We start from the raw sequence: 24,297 nt of genomic DNA on the forward strand, positions 1-24,297 counted from the left end.
CCATGGAGACTCTTTTATTCATCTTTGTAACAAAGCAACTATGCCTGGCACAGGAAATAGGTGCTTGAAATGTATGGCCTGATTAATGAGCAAAAGATTCCACTTAAGGAGAAGGTGAGTGCAGACATCCAGAGTCTCTTGCTGCTTGATACCTTTGCCTCTGAGTAGAATACAACTCTATTCCTCCAAGGCTCCTTGGTTTCCCCTCTCTGGTGAACCAGTTCTTCCTGTCAAGTAACACCATGGCCCTAGCTTCTCTTCTAGAAGTCCATTCTAATGTCCATTCCCAGTACCAAATTGGCCTATTTCTTTTGCCTCCTTAGCCCGAGTTTTAGCCCATCCTCTATTCCCTCCATCAAGTGGTTCTTTAATTGGCACCCTCCCTAACCCCTGCCTCTTAGTTAATACTTTACCATCCAACCAGTGATCCAAGCTACAAGCTTCGTGTTATCCTTGTCTCTTGCCTCTTTCCCCATCCCCCCACCCCCACCAAATGACCAAAATCGAACTCTTTTGCTCGGGCTTCAAAGTCCACCCCAGAAATGAGTCCAGCAGCTGTGGCCTTCCACCTAGCCCCACTTCTTGCCTATTCTGTCCCTCCAACCTCAACCAACACCTTCTGAGCGCTCCTAAAATGTCATTCCTTTGCTATTCTGAAACCCATGAGCTCCTTCAGTAGCCCAGCATCATCTCCCATGCAGGGTGACTGTCACTCCAGCCACCCCTCCTCCCAGGTCCCACTGCCTTTGTCCCTGTCACCTTCTCAGACACTAGCATGGGAAGAATGTATGTCCCTAGCTCTGCTGTACTTCCATCCCTCTGACCCCACCCACCTTGGAGGGTACTCCCCAGTCCAGGTGGAAATCTGGGAGGGAGTTTCTCAACTTTATTATTATTTTTATTATTACTACTACTGCACCACCACTACTACTATTACTATCATTATATTTGGGACATTATCTATATACCCCCATCCCATAACCTAAATTCCTCTGATTCCGTTGCCTACTTCAGACTTCAGATACCGTGTTGTCTCTTCCCATAAGAATCACATCAACACCTAATAACATTATAAAAGAAATGCTTTGGCAAAATCTAAACAATAGATAAAATACTTTCTGATTTCAAGTAGTTGCTAACAGAACTATAATGCTATTCCAATGATTGATACTTTGCACAAATTCTACTACAAGCTAAACAAATTGCAAAGACGTTTTTAAGATTATTTTAAAAGTGTTTTCACGTGGTTGAGCTGATGATTTAGCTTCTCCCAGTAATATAATCTTTATTTAATTAACTGGGTGATTCCATAGCAGTAGTTTGCTGTTGCTGCCAGTGTTGTCAAATGTGCAGCAATCTAGTCACTGGGGGAAGAACAACACTGACAAATTAGAAAGTATATTTCTTGGGGCTTCCCTGGTGGCGCAGTGGTTAAGAATCCACCTGCCAACTCAGGGGACACGGGTTCGAGCCCTGGTCCGGGAAGATCCCACATGCCACGGAGCAACTAAGCCCATGTGCCGCAACTACTGAGCCCATGTGCCTAGAGCCCATGCTCCACAACAAGAGAAGCCACCGCAATGAGAAGCCCGCGCACCACAATGAAGAGTAGCTCCCGCTCGCCGCAACTTGAGAAAGTGCGCAGCAATAAGGGTCCAGCGCAGCCAAAAATGAATTAATTAATTAATTTGTTTTAAAAAGTATATTTCTTCTTACAGTTTTGCTCATTAATACCAGTTACTTGATGGTATTATCAACAAAGATATATAAGGCCCTTGTTTTCTCTCACAGAAACTAGAGGGTTAAAAGTTGATAGGAATTCTTATTACAAATATAAGGAAATGTAGAGAACTGTTCATTTTCTTTAAGTTCTATTTTCAAAAACTAAGGTTTAAATTGGAATAACACTCATAAAATGTTAGCTCTCAAAGTTTTTTCAGGGCTAGTGAGAAGAGGGAGAAAAGAACAAGGACACACCGAGGGGAGTTTGCCTGCACTGGTCCATGGGAAAGAAAGATCAAATATTTCTAAAACAAATTAAAACTGACTCCCAAGTAGCAGCTTTTTCTAACTAGACTACATGTGGTCCAGCCTTTCCCTTTCACTACCCTTCAGCAGAATGTTAAAGATATCAGGGAAAAGTCAGTTAGGAGGCTACAATGTCTCCATTGAGATGCCTGAAGTAAAAGTATATGGCAGAAAACCTAGCTAGAGGCTAGCAAGCAAACAGCCAGCATCATTCTTAATGGTGAATAATTTTCCCCTAAGATCTAAAACCAGGTGAGGCTATCCACTCTACCATTCCTATTCAACATCTGCTGGAGGTCCTAACCAGTGCAATAAGGTAAGAAAAAGAAATAAAATGCATTTAGATTGGAAAGGAAGAAATCATTATTCACAGAAGACTGGATAGACTACATAGAAAATACCAAGGAATAGGCAAAAAAGTTACTAGAACTAGTAAGTGAGTTTAACAGGCCTCAGGATACAAGATCAATACATAAAAATCAAGTTAATTTTTATGTACTAACAATGAGAAGTTAGAAAGTGAAAAAATTTTAAGGTATCACTTATAACAGCCTCAAACAAAATGAAGTGATTAGGAATAAATATGTGCAAGATTTATCTTTTCATTTTCTTAATTTCTTTTGAAGAACACATTTCTTTTTATGAAGTCCAATTTAGCATTTGGGTTTTTTTTTTTTTTTTATAGTTTGTGATTTTTGTGTCCTAAGAATTAGCAATATTTGCCTAACTCAAGGTCACATAGATCTTCTCCAATGTTTCCTTCAAGAAATTTGATGGTTTTATGTTTTACACTGAGGTTCATGATCCATTTTCAGTTATTTTCATATAGGGTATTTCTGAATTAAGCAAACTCTCATAAACTAAAGTGGCACCAACACAGGAAACTGAGAAATGGATGAAAATCAGAGGGTACACACACAGCTAAATCAATCTTTCTGCTAACATCCCACGGTTGAGGCAAAGAGCTGTGATTTACATAGTAATGCACGTTGATGAATATGATAAGGTTCTTGCCAGTTTTCCTATTGTATAAATTCTTCCGTTGGACAGTCAGACTAATAAAGAAGTGAGGGAATACATCAGTCCCCAGCGATAGCCACAAAGACTCAGGATTCCACCACTGTCTTCTCTACAGCACTTTGAAGCCCTAGTAGGTTGTTACGGCTGATGTCTCAATTTGAGCATCCAGATAAGAGAGCTATCTCCTGCCACCATGAGAGAAGGTTATGAGAAAAATCATACAAATGCAAAAGTATACTTACAATATTCCCTGTATTCGGTTCCACCTCACATCCTGCCCATACCACATAGTAATTAATAGCAAATAATTTGTACATCTTTTGATCGTGAATATCTATACATGCCTTGAAGTCAATTAGCCTTTCCTGTGACTGGAAACAATAAATCAGGTGTACTGATACATACTTAGCATAGTCAAGATGTCATGCTCTTCTAAATTTATGATTTGTTCAAGCAAAGCCTGGATTATCACTTTGCAGGGATGTGGAAGAAAGTATTCCTGCATGGGTGGGAGATTGGACTGAGTGAGCTTCAGGCCCCCTAAGTCTCTGAAAATAGACGCGTGTCCGAATCCCAGCTGAACCACTTCCTAGCTATGTGGTTCAGCAAGTTGCTTCATTTCTCTGAATTTCATTTTCCTAATTGTAAAATGAACTAAAAGTACCTTATCTTACAGGGATTTTTTTCTCTAGGGTTAAATGGCACCGTTTAGCTATTCAATCAATATCTAGTTTTTTCCTCCCTATTTCCCAACAATCACATTCATGCTCTAGAATTCTCTTAGAAATTATTTTTGTGCCAAGCTGCAATGTTCTGCATGGGAGTGGAGGGAGAAACAATGCACATGCCTGAGGCCTACCCAGTGACATCTGAGCTGGCTTGGGATGATATCACCCCAGTGATGTGGATAGACCAGAATAACACAGCAATCTACATACGTTGATATTATTTGCCAGACTGAGAATTCCCATAAAATTACACAAATATATAGAACCAAGACTATTAACAAAAGGAGTAATAGCAGTAGCTATAAATATATATGTACCTGACACTGTTTTAGGCGTTTTACATGTATTAACACACTTGATCCTCACATCAATTCTGTGAAATAGGCACTTTTATTATCCCCATTTTACAGACAGGAAAACTAAGGCACATGGAGGATAAGTGTCTTGCCCAAGGTCACAAAGATGAGATTCAAACTCACAGCTGGGTTCCAGACTTCCTACTGCCTCCTAAAGATCCTCTAAAGAAAAGAAAGGACCTATCTTTCGGTCAAGAAGTGGCATTGCCAAGTCCTAACAGAGTTTTTCCATTCCTGGCCACCTATGTGCCCGTTCTATATGCCCAGTTTTCTTAAACAACACCAGGGGACATAGGGGGCTCTTCTAGGGCACTGGCAATGTTCTCTTCCTTGGGGGGATGGGGTAGTTCCATGGGTAGCCATAATTACTCATTAAATTTCATGTACTCTTTCTGTTTGTACGTCTCACAATAAAAGAAAGTGGGTCAGCATTCATGCAAGGTTCCAGCTATGTAGGCTTTTAACTTTGCCCAGGCTCCACGTTCAGATGTCGCTGACACACACCTAGGGCACAACACGAAGGTTGGGAGTAGACAAGCACAGGGTGCTGCACGCACCTCCCCTGCCCGCTCTTCGCACTCTGCATTTGCATGAGAGAATCACTAGAGCACAAGCTCAGCTAATCTCCTGGCTGTGTGATTGTTATTATCATGCAGCGCACACATGCATATTCACCCAGATTTAAAGGGAAGAAATAAGCCTTCCTCATGGCACTGCTGATAAACAACCCCCCCAAAATCCTTCTCCCTGTACTCAAATGAAACACATTTTGAAGCCTTGTCATACTTAAAAGTGATTTGCCCATAAGTCTTTTATATGTTAATAACATCGTATGTTGAATATTTCATTCCCAAGATCTTTATTTGATTGGTTTCCACGTGATGTTCAGCACAATGGAAACGGACACAGAGATATCAGGTGCCTTTGGACACCAATCTCCATGTGAAAGCTGGCATTGCTGGCATCCAAATACACTGAACGCAGCTGCAGCAGGAGCCCCGGCCGTGTTTGTTAAGTCTGCTTATTTCCAGACAAAACATTTTAATTCCTAGCGTGAGAGAGGGGGGCTTAGGGGCAAGGGCGATGCTGGAAGAGGATGGAGAGGAGAGAAGAAGAAAGGGGAGAATGGAAAAGGCTTGATAACCAGGAGTTAAGGAATTTGGCTCTGCCGCTCTTTTGCAGCTATTATGAGACTGACTTCTCTGCGTAACCCTGTCCTCTTCACATAGGTTAGGTGTATACAGCCAGGGCTTCTCAACCCTAGGAGCACACGAGGTTGACCCAGTGTCTCCGGCAGAGGGCCTGATTCAATTAGGGGGCAAGGAGACTGGGAGCAACACGGATACCAGCCCCAGGTGACCTTAACATGCATCCAGGGTTCCACTTGGAAGTAAGTCTCTGGGCTCTGCAGACGTCCAAGATCCAGGCAGGCCACACAGCAGGCAGGAGGGCTGCACACAGACCCCAGGAAATGTGCTGAAGGTTCTTACCCAGGCCCACCTTCCCCCTTGATGACGCCTCTGGCTCCCACATTATGCATCCTGTGTCTCACTCCTATCAATAAATAGATGGTCCTTTGATCTCAGAGTACACTAGGATGCGACAGAATTTTGTTTCTACCCAATGCCATACTGATTTCACACTTCTTCCAACTTCCAGGTACGTACTGGCTTTATCTGATTTGTCTCTCCAGCTACGTAAGGCATTAACACCTCACCCCCCAAGGTAAAGGGCAGGATAACCAGCTGCGCGGTTCAAGGATCATCAGCCTCATGACAATTTAAATGGCACAAGCATTTGCAGTTGCTTAAAAGGATACTAAGCAGTTTCCTACACCTGACCTCGCTTCTTTCTCCCAGCAGCCCTGTAAAGTGGGTACTATTGTATCCAAGAAAAAACTGAAATTACATTGGAGAAATTAAGTAACACCTAAAGATTCAGCCTAGGTTCTTAGCACACCAGTCTCCTGGTTCTAAGGCACCATGACACTGTGAACTCTCATGACTCGCACTTCAGTCGTGGTTAAGAGAGTGAGAGCTCCACTCAGAGTGCCTGCCTTTGAATCCTGGTTCCCGACCTGTGTGACCTTGGGCAAGTCACTACACCTCTCTGAGCCTCACTTTCCCCATCTACAAATGGGAATGATGTTAGTACCTACCCACAGAGAGTTGTGAGAAGTAAATGAGATGGTGTATATAAAGTACTTAGAACAATGTCTAAAACATAGAACTTGGTCAATAAATATAAGCCACCCTTGCTGCTATTATTACCTTCACTTTATGGGTGCATCTGTGTATACATGTGCTCGCACACAGGTTCTAGCCAGGCTCTCTGGAGATCTTTCTTGCCATTTGCACTACTGCCATTTACAAGTGGCCTTGACCAAGGAGGCTACTGAATTCTGCATTCCGTCTTTTCTGTTCTTCAGAAGCCCCTGTGCCCACCACGCCTCCCCCCGCGCCCAAAATCCCACCTCCAGGCCATTGCTTTCCATCTCCCTCCCCTTCTCCAAGGTCTCTGGGGAAAGAAGCGCAGGGCACAACCATGGAAATAACGGGAACATCCTGCAGCCAATGAGATGGCAGCAGTGCCAAGAGAGCAACTCTTCCTAGAGCAATGGAAGCCTCAGGGTTAGGAATGGATTATTCATGTGCTAGAATATACCTTGTATTCTCAACCCACAGGGGAGATTAAGGCTGCTGGGTCCAGGCCTGGGGGTATAAAAGGAAATTGTTCTCTTGGTCTGTCTTATCTTGCACTTGGTACTTAAGGCCAACCATCCTCACTACAGATTTCCCTTCCAGATGCCCCTTCACCACAGGGGGACAAGGCCGGCAACAGAAGCCCCTCCGTCCCCTTCCAGGGAGCTGGCCGCTGGCAGCTGCCCATCCCTCCACCCAGCACATGCCCAGCCCAGCAGCAGGGGCCTCGCAGCAGAACCCGGGCCCTCACAGAAAGCAGACACCTATGAATTAAAGGAGAAGCAATGTTGGCACCCATGGGTGTTTAAATACCCATAATGATAGCAGGACGCACTCAAGATCACACACCACACCCCCAAAGCCTAATTCTGCCAGCACCCTTTCCAAAAATGTAAACTGAATGAGAGCTTTGGCTCAGAGCTACAGGAATAACCGGGGCCCTGTTCCACGGCAGACCACTCCTCTGTCTGGAGGCCGGGCGCTGTGCAGCTGCTCTCAGCACGTTCTCCTATTTAATCCTCACGACAATCCTCTAACAAGTAACTTGCAATGAGTGGTGTGTCCCCATTTTCACCATGCGGAGCCTGAGGCTTAGAGAGATTGGGTGACCTGCCCAGGAGCCGAGTTCTTGCCGGAAGGGGCCTTAGAGTCTCCAGTCCAGTTCCCCTGCTTCCCAAGACCCAAGAATCTGTGTCTCGTGTCCGCAGCACCCCCAGATTCAGAGCCCAGGCCCCCTATGTTCTCCTCGGTAGGACATGATGCTCTTCATTCACCTTTTCTTTATCAAAAAGCATTTTCAACATCAGCAGTCTATTGATATCACGTAAAAGGAGGCTCTCCTGGGAGACCAAAGTACATCCCAAAATTGTTTCCTAAAAGAACAACTTTATTTTTTTTCTCTTCTTCAAATACCCCAGTTTAAGGCTGCATAAAACCTGCCCTACTTAGAGCTTCCACAAGAGGTTCGGCTTTCGCACACGGTAAATCAAGTTCAGCGTTACTCGGGGACTCATCACCCCAAGTAGCTAATGAAGATAATCCATCAGAGCTGCGGCCATTCCTGCCCAAGGAAACAGCGAAAAAACAGCCAGGGGGGGAAAAAGACACCAGGAATTAAATGGGGAAACAGATGATATTTAATTATATAAATATTCTCAGCAATGCTCTGGGAAGCCCCTCATTGAACCAGGCGGCAGAGAAAATTTATACCGCAGAATTCATGTTTTCATTAGAATTCACACAGCCTGTGTTTAGAAAGTAGGTGTCTGGAAGCTTGATGATATTTCGCGTTCATAATCTGACGCTGTAATACGGTGGCGTTAAAAAGAGAAGGGCGGCGCCTCTCTTATTCATTTGATATTTACATTTTATGAGTGTTATTATTTGACATAATTGCATACAAAGAATTAGCAATGTTAATTAATGCTGCACTAATGCAGTCATAATTACTTCCATTTATTCTAGAACGTAAGTGAATTTATAAATTTATTTATTTGGAATTCAAGTGACTTCTTGGAGTCACACTTTTAACAACTAAAATCTATTTGCCCCTCCACTCTAACTAACCCTGCACAGGTAAAAGGTGGTCTACAGTTTTAGCTAAAAAGGACCTTCTCTGGCAGAATTCATGACATGGAAAAATAAAGCCATTGATTCACTCCAGCTGTATTTCTAGTCACCTATTGGGTTTGTTTGATATTATTTTTATCCCACTTCCACTGTAATGAAGCTGAATTAAGTGGCCCAAAGAGAATTTCAAATGGACTTCTTCGCACATTTTCAACTGACAAAGTGCAAAGAATGAAAAGAAAAGCAGTTGATTTCAACACCCTGCTCAGCATTATAGTGACTAGTGTCTCTAAGGGTTTTAAAAGATTTCAAGTCATAAAGGTGTCTTCCTGGGGAAAACCAAGGGAAACTTTATATGCATTTTCTACCAAATTTAACAACGAAATGTCCATTAAGAATTAATATCCTCCAAATTAGGACTGTATCTCCTAAAAAAAAAAAAAAAAAAAAGTTAAGTATTTGGAGGCAGTTTTCTCTCAGTGTACCTCTTCTTCAAATATGGTCCACCCGTCATTTAAATCCAAACAGCATGTTTACAAGATTTTTTCTGGAAATAAGATTTTAAGAGATAATGCCAATTAAACTCTGCCTTACACGAGGCAACCTCTCTCCCGTCTCCCCACCAGCATACACACACACAAATCTACTTACAAGAAAGCTTTGACAGAGATGTTATCCTGGAACAAATTTCAACAAATTGAAGGAAAGGCAGTTCTGTCACTGTATTCTGTATTGAGTGAGAATAGCGCTTCTATGCAGTTTTTAGAAGGGGGAAAGCATCACTAGGCTCTAGAAGTGAGTTAAGGTCCCTCCACACATACCCCAGGACAGAAGGTTTCACGCCCCTTCCCTGATTCTTCCATCTGAGACCTGGAAAGGATGGAGAGGTCATCCGACCCCGTGCCAGCCTGAAACTGTCTCTGACCTGGTGATGTAGTAGGAGGAAAAGGACTAAAGAGCTGACTCTGTCATCCTTCTAATACTCCTTTCCTGTAGGGTGTGTGTTCCATGTGCAACTGACACATCCCCCTGCCTGCAGGGGTGGGAGTGTGCCCCACGTCTGTATCTATGGCTCAAACCTTGCCTTGAACTCCTCATCCCCATGGGCTGACTACTCAGTCCACACCCCTGGCTCAGCATCCTCACTTAGGTCTCTAACAGACATTGGAAACTTACAGGCCCGACCCTCCACCCAAACCTCCAGGTCGGTAGCCATCCTCACTCATTAATACCACCACTCTCCTTCCGCTGGATCAGGCGACCAATCAAGGGTCATTCCTGACTCCTCCCTTGGGTCTCAACCCCACAACCAATCTGTCAAAAAATCCCATTGGCTGTACCTTCACAATAAATCCAGAATCCAACCAGTACTCGCCTCAGCAGCCCAAGCCACCATCACCTCTCACCAGGATGACTGCTCTAGTCTCCCAGCTGGTCACCCTGATACCACCTCTGCCATCTCTAGTTCAGTAAATTCTCAATACAATAGCCAGGGGGATGTTTTTAAGCCATTGAGTCATATCCTGTCACTCCTTGGGTCAAACCCTCCAGTAAGTTCCTATCTCGGAGTGGACACCAAAATCCTTACAATGGCCTTCAGTAACCAACATAACCAGGCCCCATCCCTCCCCCACCCAACTCCTTGCATCTCCTCTTTGAACTCATCTCCCACTACTCTACCTTTCCCTCACTCTCTCCAGGCACACTGGCCTTCTGACTGTTCCCTGAACATACTGGGCATAATCCTGCCTCAGGACCTTTGCACTGACATTCTCTATGACTAGAATGTCCTTCCCCTACATAGCCGCATGACATTCTCTCCTACTACCTTCAAGTCTTTGCTCAAATGCCTCGTCTTCTCATCTGACCATCCTATTTAAAACTGTACCACCCCCCAACTATACCGCAACACAATCCCACCCTTATGATTTTAGGTTTGCCTTGTTTTATAACCTTCCAACATAATACGTAATTTGCCTAATGTTTGTAGTCTGGTGCCCCCATCCCAGATGAATATAAAATCCATGGTGGCAGAATTTTTTATCTTTTATTCCCTGCTGGATTCCCAGTACTTATACAACAGCACCTGGAACAGAGTGGACACTCAATATTAATTAAATGAATAATGAATTTTGATAGATGCTGTGTTGCCAAGCCATAATTGTATCTCTCCCTCTCCCCTTCTCCTCCTCTCTCTTTCCCTTCCTCCCTCCCTCCCTCCCATTAGAATGCTATGGACCTCTGAAGGCAGGCATCCTGTCCTTGTCACTGCTGTGCTCCAGCATCAAGGACTGGGACCTGGCACAGACAATGCCTTGCTCTCCTTTCCACATCTCCCCTCCTTGAGGGTAAGGAAAGGGTCTCACACCTCCAGTTTCCCTTGCACTTCCTCAACCATATAGTAGATACATCACAAATTTTGTCAAATTCATTCGAAATGCTCCAGGCAGAACAAATATTTTGGGGTAGAAAAAAGAAAAACTCCTATTTGAGTGCATATTTTAGATTTCATTTCAATTTCTAATGAAGAGCATCTATTCAGCTTCCATTTTTATAAAAAGGATTTAGTTAAATAGTGTTGCACTGAGATTATGGAGCTAGTTTGTATAGGAGATTCACCTGCTTCACCAGAGGAAATCAGCTAATCTGAGTTGTCAAGACAGTAGCTTTCAGCATACTCAGAACCCACCATTTGAAACACTTAGTAGTTTATACGACCAGTATAGCCTACATGTATGCCAAAGCAAAACACTTGTGGTTGCTGGTTAAACTGTGACAATGAAAGGCACCTTCCTGCTGCCTCAGAACACCTGGGTGCTGGACGCCACCCACCCCCTTCCCTTCCCTTGGGCCCATCTCAGTGGATGGTGCCTTCTCTCTCCTGTATCTTCAGCGGCTCCCTCATTGCTAGATTCTTCCCATCAGCTTATCAACTGATTCTCCAACAAACCCCAACTTAAAAAGAAACTAACCCACCTCTTTCCAGCTGCAGCTTCTGTTTTTCCTTCATTCAAAGCCAAGTTCTCCAAAGGGCTTGTCTCACTACACTCCCTGCTGTGGTTACACTAACACCCCAGGCCCTCCTCGCCTTCCCTCTCCTTAATCACTCAAATGACACCCACCAACTTTCTTGGTGCTAAATCCAGTGGATTCTTAATTGTAATTTGTTTTTTTTTTTTTTTTTGGCTGCACCCTGCAGCTTGTAGGATCTTAGTTCCCCGACCAGGGATAGAACCCAAGCCCCCTGCATTGGAAGGCGGAGTCTTAACCACTGGACCGCCGGGGAAGGTCCTAATCGTCATTTCTTTTATTCGACCATTGAAGGGTACTGACCACTCGCTCCATCTTGAAATGTTTCTTCCCTTCCCTTCTGTGTTTCTAGAACAACACACTTGGTCCAAACCCTGGCCTCTTCTCATTCTCACAATCTCATCCACTCCCAGGTCTTGAGTTACTTCTGATAAACAACAATTCCCAAGTGCATATGTCCAGCCCAGAGAGCGCTCCTGATCTGCCCTCCCGACAGTAACCACCGTCACCTCAAACTCAAGCCATCCACCGCTTTCCCCTCTCCACCATGCTCTGTGCCTGCCATCAGTGGACGCCATCACACTCCACCCAGTTGCCCAGGCAGGAGAATCCAGTTGCAAGCATTCCCCAGCCCCACATCCAATCAACCCCAAATTCCTGTACTTCTTAGCCCTGTAATCCATGCACTTCCCACCGTCCTCGTTTTCACTAGCTTGGTCTGTCTCCTGGCTTGCTTCACCTGCTTATCTCCTCTACCCCTCTAACCCATCTTCTACAACGCAGTGAGAGTGAACATTCTAATTTCCATATCAGATAATGCCACTCCACCACTTAAAACCCTCCGAGGGACCATCGGCGAAATGCAAATCAAAACTGCAGAGAGGTACCACTTCACACCCACCAGATGGCTTTAAAAAAAAAGACAGATAATAATAAATGTTGGGGGAGGGTGTGGAGAAATTGGACCCCTCTGCTGATGGAACACACTGCTGGTGGGACTGTAAAATGGTGCAGGGGTAAGCAGACTTAAAAAAAAAAACAGTCCGGCAATGCCTCAAAAAGTTTAATAAACATAGCTACCACATAACCCAGCAATTCCATTCTGAGATATTTACCCAAGAGAAATTAAAACAACTTTAAGACACAAAAACCTGTACATGAATGACTGCAGCAGTATTATTCATAATACACGAAAAGTAGAAACAACCCAAATGTCCATCAACTGATGAGTGGATAAATAAAATGCAGTATATCCGTACAAAGGAATATCACTCAGCAATAAGAAGGAGCGAAGCACTGATATATGCTACTGCATGGACAAGCTGTGAAAATGTATGCTAAGTGAAAGAAGCCGAAAGACCACGTATTATATGATTTCATTTATATGAAATGCCCACAGAAAACAAATCCATAGTGACAGAAAGTAGACTGGCGTTTGCCTAGGGCTGGGGGAGATTTGAGAGGGAATGAGGAATGACTGTTGACAGGTACAGGGTTTCTTTTGGGGGTGATGAAAAATGTTCTAAAACTGACCATGGTGATGGTTGCACAACTGTGTGACTATACTAAAAACCACTATTGTACACTTTAAATAGGTGAACTGTATGTGAATTATATCTCAATAAAGCTGTTATTAAAAAGGAGGGAGGGAGAGAGGGAACGGAAGAGAGAAAGACTTGCTCACCCATTGTAGTGTATGAACCTTCTTTAGATCCTGATTTGAAGAAAATGTGAGGGAAATTTGACACTGACTCTAATATTTGGTGATATTAGAGAATTGCTCTCAAATTTCTGAAGTGAAAAAAAAACACACACCCTACAAGAACTTTTACTTGCCCTTATAATTAAGTTGGAACTTCTGAGATGGCTTACAGACCCCTAATCACCTAGCCCCGCCTCTCTCTGAAGCCATCTCCCACGACTCTCCTCCCAAGCCCTCCTTATCATCCCTGCCCCCAATCCCTATTTCTGCCACAGTGATCTTTTTAAAAATTCTTTGAAAGTGTCATGATGCTATCTTAATTCCTTGAACCAACTGAGATATCAACTAGACCAACCAATGATTATATTCAAGAAGACTAAGGCCTCTGGGTCACACCATTAGTAACAGAACTAGAAATGCTGAAACAATAGTACATTAAACACTCACATATCCTCACCCAGATTCATCAGCTATTCACATCCTGGCAAACCTCCTCTCTCCCCCTGCCCCGCTCTGTCTCTGTCTGTCTCTGTCTCTCTCTCTATCTCTCTCTCTCTGATATGAATATATACAAGTTTTCCTTTTGCTAAACTATCCAAAATTGGGCTTAAGACATCATGAAATTTCACCCTATTTACTTCAACAGTCATCCTTCAAAAACAAGGACCTTCTCCCATCTAACCACAACTTTTAAAGAGTGAACATTCACTCACTATCATCATCCAATATAAAGTTCATACTCAAATTTCCCCAGTTGCCTCAAAAATGTCCTTTATAGCTATTTTGTTTGTTTGATCCAGAATCCAACCAAGTTTCATTCACTGCTGTTGGCTGTTATCTCTCTTCAGTCTCCCTGATCGAAAACAGCTCCTGCACTTCCCTCTGTCCTTCAAGACATTAAATCGTTAAAGGGGTCCAGGCCAGTCCTGCGGCAGTCGTGTACCCCCCACTCCATCACGTCAGGGCTCTCGCTATGCGCGATGTCAAGCCCGACCATCTGGTCAAGGTGCTGACAGCCAGTCTCTCCACTTCAGTGCTCCGTGGAGGACAGGAGAACACGCTGTTCTTCAACATCAGCGACCTTTCTTGCAGCAGCGTTAGTATCCATCCTGAGTCAGTGATGACACTGGTGTTACAAAATGATGATTTTTGCAATTCCATAATCCCTTCTATATTTGTTAGCTAACATTCCCCTCTAAGTAGAGCTTCTCCCTACTCCCACCTTCCTGCTCCTCTCTCATCATTGCTAACTCATGGGTTTGTTTTTTACAAATGTAATGTGTTAGAATCCAGGACCATGAAAAAATTTTTGGAAACTGAAACAGTGCCAAGTTTGGCTCCTGAGTGTCCCTTTCAGCTGGTCCCTTGACATGACCTCACTAGTCTTTTAGCACTTTCTTGCTTCTGGCACAACCAAATGTCTCAGGCTTGCATTCTCTCCCGTGGTTTCTTTCAGTGGAATATGGATTTAGAAACCAAGACCCAGGCATTAGAGTTGCTCATTACTACTGGCATGACATGGTTTCTAGGCTCTTTCAGTAGCTACAGCTGTGTGTGTGTGTGTGTGTGTGTGTGTGTGTGTGTGTGTGTCTGTCTGTCTGTCTGTCTGTCTGTCTGTCTAACAAGAGTTCATACTGATACTTTCAACTCAAATCCAATACCATGAGACCCTTCCTTACATTCCCCCTTCTCCATATTTGTGTCCCTCCCTCATCTGCAGCAGAAATTCTGGTTTCCAGCACATCAGTACATTTACTCATTTGCTCTCTCCTAAACAAACACATGATAGTTTCAGAATTTCATCACCAATATCCCTACCAACAGAAGTCCTTTTGTCATTAAACTGCATCCAGTGTGGGTATAATTCTTTAAATATAGGGCTCTTTGGCAAGCTTGGGATAAAAAAGATCTTTTCAATGATTCTATTAATCATAAAATTAACTTTTTCTCTCAAAATATGAATTTAAGATAGTACCGATACATATATACATATAAGAATCAAACTCTATGAAAATTAGCTTTCACATTAAGTTTTACAGTACCTGCGATATTTAAATAGGTAATGTTAAGCTTTTGTGAGTCAACATTACAGAGCTTTTAAAGACCATGGATCCAATTTCCATCGAAACAATAGATCACTATTTCCAAGAAAAAAATTAAAAACCTTTTCAATACACAAGTAATCTTCTTAAGATGACCTTCAAACAGTTAATAAGTCTGACCCATGCTTTAACATTCTTTCACAAGAAGTAAGTGAAACTGTTCTATTTAAAATGGGAATTTATTGTTCCTATAAAACACAAACATAGCCTTGAGGTTTACGTCTTACTGAAGCACATTTTGGTAGCATCTTGGTAACTAGTGCTTTTAATTGGGTGGTCACATCTACTGTGACCTTGGTAACACAGCTACTCCTCTGCAAGGTTGGAAACCATGTGTCCCCACCCATACAGATTTAATTAATGAGTGGGCTCTGACCATTTCTCATTCCTGAAGATCAGGTCTTATCCTTCCTTGCATTCTACTTTCACCAAATAAAACATATAATATGCGTTGAGGATCCCAGACTATTATTTCGTCTCCTCCATGACTATCTCTGAAAGTACAGATTTCTTAGGCCAAAACCATAGTAGTTTTGATTTAAACTTTGACTACAAGGCATCGACTACCCACAAGAAAATGGTCAAAACACCATTGCTGGGCTTCTCTGGTGGCGCAGTGGTTGAGAGCCTGCCTACCAATGCAGGGGACATGGGTTCGAGCCCTGGTCTGGGAAGATCCCACATGCCGCGGAGCAACTGGGCCCGTGAGCCACAACTACTGAGCCTGCGCGTCTGGAGCCTGTGCTGCGCAACAAGAGAGGCCGCGACAGTGAGAGGCCCGCGCACCGCGATGAAGAGTGGCCCCCGCTCGCCGCAACTAGAGAAAGCCCTCGCACAGAAACGAGGACCCAACACAGGCAAAAATAAAAATAAATAAATAAATAAATCATTAAAACAAAACAAAAAAAACAACACTGCTGTGTTCCTTCTGTATGGTGTTAAACCTAATTTTTCATTAGTGACATCAACAAGAAACATCCTAAACCCTTGATCCTAAAAAAAATGAATTTTAGATTGCAATTGAGAATACAAGATTCAAAAACCAATTTCATGCCCTTTCTCGAATTTTTTCTAAGTCTGTTTCACTTGCTTCTTCCAGAAGCATGTTTAGCAAGGATGGTTAGCAACAAGGATGTTTCCATACTTTTTCAGTAATGGAAAAGCAGCCAATGCATTTCGTGTGCTTCTCTGACCGTGGGCAATATCCTCACCGGTGCTACCAGCTGCTGTCGCTTTGGGAAGTGACCAACATCAAAACCGTAACTTTCAGCCAAAAGAATCATCACTAGATGTCTACCCAACTGTTGGTCTCATGCCTTAAGAAGGGAAAAAGAGACTAGGAGACTGAAGCAGAAGAAAGATACTGGTGTGCGTGTTCACTGAGGGTAAAGAAGACTAAACGTGAGGGAGTAAGATCGTTTGGGTAAATGAAGAGGTGAAAGCCAGGATGAGTTATTAGGAGGGAAATGAAAGTGGAAGACATAGTGAAAAGAATGATTTCATTGGAAGAAAGACCCAGTGTCTTCCATCCCAGACAACCATCTAGCCACGCCACCTTCTCAGGCTTCCGCTTTCTCAGGTCCTGAATAAAATGTTCCACTCACTTTTTCAATTGTGGTAAATTACACATAACATAAAATGTACCATCTTAACCACTTTTAAGTGTGCAGCGCAGTGACATTCAGTACTTTCACACTATTGTGCAACCATCACCAGAACTTTCTCATCTTCACAACTGAAACCCTGTACCCAATAAACAATAACACCCCATTCCTCCTTCCTCCCAGCCCCTGGCAACCCTCGTTCTACTTTCTGTCTCTATGGATTTGACTCCTCTGGGTACCTCATATAAAAGGAGAATCATCTAATATCTATCCTTCTGTGACTGGCTTATTTCACTGAGCGTAATGTCCTCACGGTTCATCCATGTTGTAGCATACATCAATATGTCCCTCCTTTTTCAGACTGAATAATATACCATCGTATGTACAGATCTGTTCAACGGACACCTGGGCATTGCCACCTTTTGGCCACAATGCATAATGCTGCTATGAAAGTGGGCGTTCATGCTCCTCCACTCATTATTAACAACCTCCTATAGAATGTACAGATGGCATGATCTCTTTATTAATTATTTTAAAGATACTTCTGTACCCAGCAGGAGATACACAGAATCTGAAAAACTGAAGAGAAATATTTGTTTTGATGATTCCCCAATCCACTCAAATATCCAGCCTGAAATAAGTTCGCCCCAGCATTCTTTACAGCCTTATGATTCAAATCCAGTGACTCATCTTCCTGTCAAAAAGATGAGGAACTGAGCAAAAAGAAATTGACACACACTAGTTCTTGGTCTTAAAAATACTTCTTTATTACACCTCCCTTCTGAGTCATAAAAACAAACTCCTTCTCTAATAGATTTTATATTTGACATATTTATACTTTTATGACTCAATCCAATTTTCTTTTATTTACATACACATATGTATGCATATGTGTTTGTGTATGTGTATGTATATAACATTTTATACACACACAAATATACATTTATTTACACATACTGAGTTCTATTCTTCATCTATCCTATTCAAGCTAAAGTCCAATTTGCTGAATTTCCAGGGGGATTTTCCACTTCAATACACAAAAAAATATGCTCACAATTTAACTTCACATAATAAGATTGCCAGTGCGGTTAAGTGAGCCATGTTTCAGAGTGGAAGTATGTACATACTAAAAGAACTATTTTAGAAGCACCCCCAGATTTCTTTTGAATAAAACATAGTCTCACAATAAATTGGTCATAAGAAACCAAGGAAATAGGGGGCAAATGATGGGACACTGATGCTGTGTAGTTGTGTTAACACATTTTAAGTCAGATAAAAAGGCCAGGTAAACTTTTTTTTTTTTAATAAATTTATTTATTTGTTTATTTAATTTTGGCTGCATTGGGTCTTCGACGTTGGGTCTTCATGGCTGCGCACAAGCTTTCTCTAGTTGCGGCGAGCGGGGGCTACTCTTCGTTGCGGTGCGCGGGCTTCTCATTGCACTGGCTTCTCTTGTTGCAGAGCTCGGGCTCTAGGCGCGCAGGCTTCAGTAGTTGTGGCACGTGGGCTCAGTAGTTGTGGTGCACGGGCTTAGCTGCTCCACGGCATGTGGGATCTTCCCGGACCAGGGCTCGAACCCGTGTGCCCTGCATTGGCAGGCAGATTCTCAACCACTGTGCCACCAAGGAAGTCCCTAGGCCAGGTAACATTTTAAGTGACCTCATCCTTGACTTCAGGCCTTCTCATCAAGTGGCACATGCAGAAAAAGAAATAAGATTGATATGTTCATCTTCCCAGGCACACTTATCTCATCACCGCTTTTCTTCCAACGATTGTAAGCTCCAGTCAAACTTGTATCCTGACCCAATCCTTCCTTCTGGTGGGATGTTCTCCACTCCCGATCTGTTCCTGTCCAAACACTTTCCATCCACCAGCCTCTACCACGAGGCCCTTCCTGACACCCTCACAAGCTGCCATGCGTGATTCCTACCTCTTCTAACCTTCCTCACGGCGGCTCCCAACAGGAACAAACAGCATGCGATGCATTCCCAGCCACGTCTTGTCCCCCCTCTGCCCTGCAATCTCACACGTGAACACGCTAGCTAGGGCTCGCTGACACCACCTACACCAGCGTGTTCAGGTAGTGCCATGAACCTGTCCGTTCCACACCTTACTCATCTGCAAAATGAAGAGATCACAGCCTGTGCCACCCCCTCCGCGGGTTCCTGGGGCAGCTGAAACGATGCTCTAAAGACACAACTGACAGTGCAAGTGCCAGGAAGACAGGATGCAGGGGCTGAAGAGAAGAGAGCTGTGTTTTCCAACCCTGCGAGCTTTTTATGCAGTGGCTTCAGAATAGAGCAGGGAACAGGCGGGTTTTTTTGATATAAGTCAAATTACCAAGCCAGACACAAAAACAAACTCACAGATATCTGTCAGTCAAACTGGGCCATAATTGCTATGTGAGGCTGCTTTTTTTGTTGTTTGTTCCCGGAGATTTGAGGTCATATATTAACGCATTAATTGAAATTTTGGTCATAATTAACATGTATTAAGCTGTTGATTACATGGTTGCATTTTGAAATTTTTAATTGGTTTGTTTCAATTGATAAAAGGTAATTTGTTTGGGGATGATGTTTAGAATTCTGTATTTAATTATCATTGAATAGATAATTAATATAGTGTAGCAATAGTAAACAATGACTATGGTAATTATCATTGAAGTACACATATTTGTACAAATATGAAAGACTGATTTTCTCTCTGAAGTTGCTTTGGTCTTTGCTCTGAGCTGGTTGCACTGTTTCACTTCCTTCACAGATGTAATTAACAACATCTCTGTGTCATCCTCTCACTTGGATTTGAATAGAGCTTTGAGAAGCCGGGGACATCCTAAAAGCCACATCGAGCTCCATTTTTCCCTCTTTGCCGATTACTCACTCAGAGAGCTTTTCTGCATTTCCGTTGGCTCTCGACATTCCCACAGTACCAAACTGAACGTTTGTATTAAAGCATTCCTCTATCGTTAGGGTACTCTTTCCCCAGCCTAGCAGAGTAATCATAATCCAAGAGTGGGAAAGCCTCCCATAGTGGTTTAACTACATTCAGTAGAAAAATACAGCACTTACCAATGGGCTGAGTTAAATAACAGAGAAAGGTGGCAAAAAACTCAGTGTTTTCTTTTAAACTGCTCTCCTTACCAAAAAAAAAAAAAAAAAAAAAATCCCCAACTCATGAGAAATAATCATGAATACTATGGGCTCAGTTTTAACAGCCTGCCTGTCTGTCCATCAACAAAACTGCTGTTACAGACTGAGGTCTCCTGGGAGACCCTGCCCTGTCACCTTCGCCCACTGGGTTCCAGAAATACCTGGCAGTCCCAGCTATGTGGTGGTCTGGGGCTCCCCCACCTCGTGAGCACTGCAGAGGCTGTTGCTGCATCTCCCGAGGGGCAGCCAGATACTAGCAGAGAAACTGCCCTGAGCTTGCGCCCGGGTCCGTCTCTCTGCCTTCATCCCTCCCCTCTCTCAGCACAGGGTGGGAACTCAAAGGCAACCGAGCTGGAAGAAAGGAGTGACACCATTTACTGGTGCAGACCAGTGTCCAACCGTCACCCTCCGCAGAGCAGAGGAAGGGTGGCCTGCCCGCTCCCGGGCCACAGCAGCCCAGGTTGCACACAAACACATTTTAGGAACGCCCCAATCCCGGACTCACTGCTTCTCCAACATAAAAATAAAACAAGTGAGCAAGCGTGAGTAAATTCCTAGTTTAATAAAGTTAAAGACTGAGGGGGAAGGGAACATGATTGGCCAGAATGAAAAGCAAACCATAGAAAAAGCCAGGGGGAGGGAGAGGAAGGGAGTCCATAACTCCTTCTTAAGTTACACGAAAAGGAGTTAGATCTGGGTATCAGTAGTATCATCTGAAAATCAAGAAGACAAAACTAAAATATGGCAATTTGATATCACTCCATAATGCATCTTAGATTTAGATTTTAGATCTAAAATGTATTTTAAAATATTTTCCAAACTTCTCTAAAAATATAAAATAGCTTATTCTAACAGTCATCTTGCATATATGAAAAAAACCAAGTTTAATAGAGGGGCATTTTACCAGCCTTAAGTGATGCAACCTGCACAAGTGTTACTTCATTTGTGCCTCAAAACAATCCTGAACAGGTGTTGTGATACCATTTTAGAGACATGGAAAGTGAGGCTGAATGATCTGTCAGTAGCCACACACTTAAGATGTGATGACACCAACCCCAGTGCTTCTTACAGAGTGCCATTTCCCATGACACAAAGATACCGCAACCCCCGTCCTATAAACTGAATGTTTGCGTTCCCCCAAAATTCATATGTTGAAGCCCCAGCCCCCAGTGTGATGGTATTAGTTGGTACGGCCTTTGGGAGGTGATTTGGCTTAGATGAGGCCCTAAGGGTGGGGCCCCCCAGGATGGGATGAGTGTCTTCTAAAGAGGAGGAGACCAGCGCTCACTCTGCACCATGTGAGGACACAGTGAGAAGGTAGCCGTCTGCAAACCAGAAGATGGCCATCACCAAGAACCAGACCATGCCAGCACCCTGACCTTGGAATTCCCAGCCTCCAGAGCTGTGAGGAATCAATGTTTGGTGTTTAAGACACCCATTCTGTGTTATTTTGTTGTGGCAGCTGGAGCCGCCTGGGACAACCTGTTTGTGACTCAACGAATGAAGCCAAACTAACAGGATCTAAGGTGGTGTTTCCTAAATTTCAGTCATTTCACTGCCACCTTCATGATTTCTGCCAGCTGTAATATTATGTGATACCTGTCACGTAAACCACTTTTGAGATGTATACACATTTATCTTCCAAAGAGAATTCCTCTCCACGACCAGAAACAGAAAGCAGGTCTCACATAGCTACATCACAATGAAAACCAAACAATGGTATTAAAATGTTAGCCTACTCAAAGTTTCTGAGCCTTCCTGTCTCTTTATAAAAAATGGAAATTAGCGAGTACTAGAGAGGTGTTCATGTGGCAGTGAAGGTGAGACCTCCTTTCGTTGAGGAGAGGGACCAAAGGGGACCTGGGGGTCTAGGAAGGCAGACAGGACAGAGGTGGCGTAAACAACCATTTACCGAAGATGAACGCACTCCTGGCCGCCCCCGCCCCCGGCTCCTCACTGCGCCGAGTCCCCTCTCTCTGAGACCCACTCTTATCTTTCTCCCTTTTCCATCTACAACTATTTTTTTTTTAATTTTTATTTATTTATTTATGTCTGTGTTGGGTCTTCATTGCTGTGTGCGGGCTTTCTCTAGTTGCGGCGAGCGGGGGCTACTCTTCATTGCGGTGCGCGGGCTTCTCATCGCGGTGGCTTCTCTTGTTGCGGAACACGGGCTCTAGGTGTGCGGGCTTCAATAGTTGAGGCACGTGGGCTCAGTAGTTGTGGCGCACGGGCTTAGTTGCTCCACGACATGTGGGATCTTCCTGGACCAGGGCTCGAACCCGTGTCCCCTGCATTGGCAGGCGGAATCTTAACCACTGCGCCACCAGGGAAGTCCCCACTACTTTTTAACAACCTTTTTTTTTTTTAGAGATTGGAGTTTATTTATTTATTTATTTATTTTTGACTGTGTTGGGTCTTCGTTTCTGTGCGAGGGCTTTCTCTAGTTGTGGCAAGCGGGGGCCACTCTTCGTCGCGGTGTGCGGGCCTCTCACTATCGCGGCCTCTCTTGTTGCGGAGCACAGGCTCCAGATGCGCAGGCTCAGTAGTTGTGGCTCACGGGCCTAGTTGCTCCGCGGCATGTGGGATCTTCCCAGACCAGGGCTCGAACCCGTGTCCCCTGCATTGGCAGGCAGATTCTCAACCACTGCGCCACCAGGGAAGACCCCCACTACTTTTTAAATACAAACAAATTCCTATTGTTAATTTTAAAAGCAACACTTTTCATTTCTGAATAGGAACAAACTCTTCGGCCCTGACCCCAAAATTAAAAGAGGGTGAACTTCAACATGGAACTTCGTAGCTTTGTTACTTGAAGTAGAATAAACATGTATAGAAAGTAGAAAAAAAAAAAATAAGGTGAATTTCACTAGGGCTAAGTTTTCACATACATTTTAAAGGATCAGAGGCCACACCATTTAAGAAGGCTCATCTCATCCCTATGTCCCCGGAAATAAATCTGTAACCCTTATTCTAAAAAGACTTCTCCTTTCCAGCTTCATGGGATAAAACTGAACATGCCATAGAGCTGAAAAGATTCATTCTGTCCACTCCCACCCTAGTTCACCAGGCTTAGATCTGACGTCGGCCTGGGATCACTCACTCAGCCTTTCCTGGCAGCCGCTATGGCAGCGTTTTTAGTGGCAGTCACTTCGCAATGTGGCAAAACGGACAGGTACTGGTGGCAATACTTCAGACAATGGAAGAACTTACTTCCTTTTCCAGTCTCTCCAAAGTTATTTTTCTTCCGTTTGGAGCTGTGCATCATGGCCGGCCACTGGGGACAACTGTTGGGGTCCGGAATCTCTGCTCTGCCCTGCTGGCCCTTCAGAGTTGGGGGACAATAAACTCCCAGGAGTGACAGTCCAGAGAGACAGGGCCCTGTTCATTTTATTTTCCCGCCTCTGCACATAGGGGTGCCCCCAAGAAGCACAGGCTTCCTTGCACTGAGCTTGTACCTGCCTGACACCTGAGGGACCTTCTCGTCACACAGTTTTCAGTGTCAGTGACCACGCTGTTCCTTTTACAACTGTCAGGGAATCGGGGTGCGGTAGCCAGACCAGGGGGGGCTCCCAGCGGCCCCTGGTTCTCACACCTCCTGCAGTCCCCTCCGACCCCGCATCACAGTTGGTCTGTGTGAACAACAGCATCCTGCAGAAACGATGGAGCGTCACTTCCAAGACCAGGTCACTAAAGACGCTGTGACTTACTTCTGCCTCGTTCGGTTGCTTGTTGGATCGTGGGTGGCTCGCTCTGGGGGAAGCCAGCTGCCACGCTGTGAGGACACGCAGGCAGCCAAGGGCGAGGCCTCCGTGGTGAGGGGCTGGGTCCTCCTGCCCACAGCCAGGTGAGTGAGTCACTGTGGAAGCAGATGGTCCAAGGCCCCTGTCTGCAGACTCCCAACTCTCTGTGACCAGCCTCTTCTCTGGGGTCACAGCCATATTTCCAACTCTTTGCGGAGCATTTGCTGTGGATGGACAGCTGTTCCCTCGAGTCCGGCATGTGTAAAGCTCTGCGTGTCCTCTCTTGCAAACCTGCACCTCCCTGCACCTCCACCTCCTCGTCTGGCCTGGTTCCCCAGTCCCTCCAGAAACACAGCCTGGAAAACTGCGTATCCCTCAGAGCCTCTCTCCCACCTCGCTCAGGTGAGGGCTGCTTTGCTTCTCTGCTGGCAAGCTAAAATAGCCTCAGCTGGCTTCCCAGCTTCCAGAAACCATCCTCCACATACCTGTGAGCGGCTTTTTAAAGAACAGTCTAAAGGCACCAAGGCCCTACTTCAAAACTGTCAATGGTTCCTTTTGGCTGGTAGA

General features: G+C 44.2%; 1 protein-coding gene and 1 long non-coding RNA gene across 8 annotated transcripts in view; both read right to left on the bottom strand.

Moving 5' to 3' along the window:
* The window catches only part of MSRA (methionine sulfoxide reductase A), a 380,733-nt gene that overhangs the window by 266,640 nt on the left and 89,796 nt on the right, over positions 1–24,297 (bottom strand). The window lies entirely within an intron of this gene.
* LOC309633704 overlaps positions 16,768–24,297 on the bottom strand; it is a 62,199-nt gene continuing 54,669 nt past the window's right edge. The window contains exon 3 of the long non-coding RNA XR_014247670.1: positions 16,768–18,519. This is a non-coding gene — a long non-coding RNA (uncharacterized lncRNA). The remainder of the gene's footprint in view (positions 18,520–24,297) is intronic.

This window comes from Balaenoptera borealis (assembly GCF_965194805.1).
Source record: "Balaenoptera borealis genome assembly, chromosome: 8".
NCBI classification, from domain to species: domain Eukaryota; kingdom Metazoa; phylum Chordata; class Mammalia; order Artiodactyla; family Balaenopteridae; genus Balaenoptera; species Balaenoptera borealis.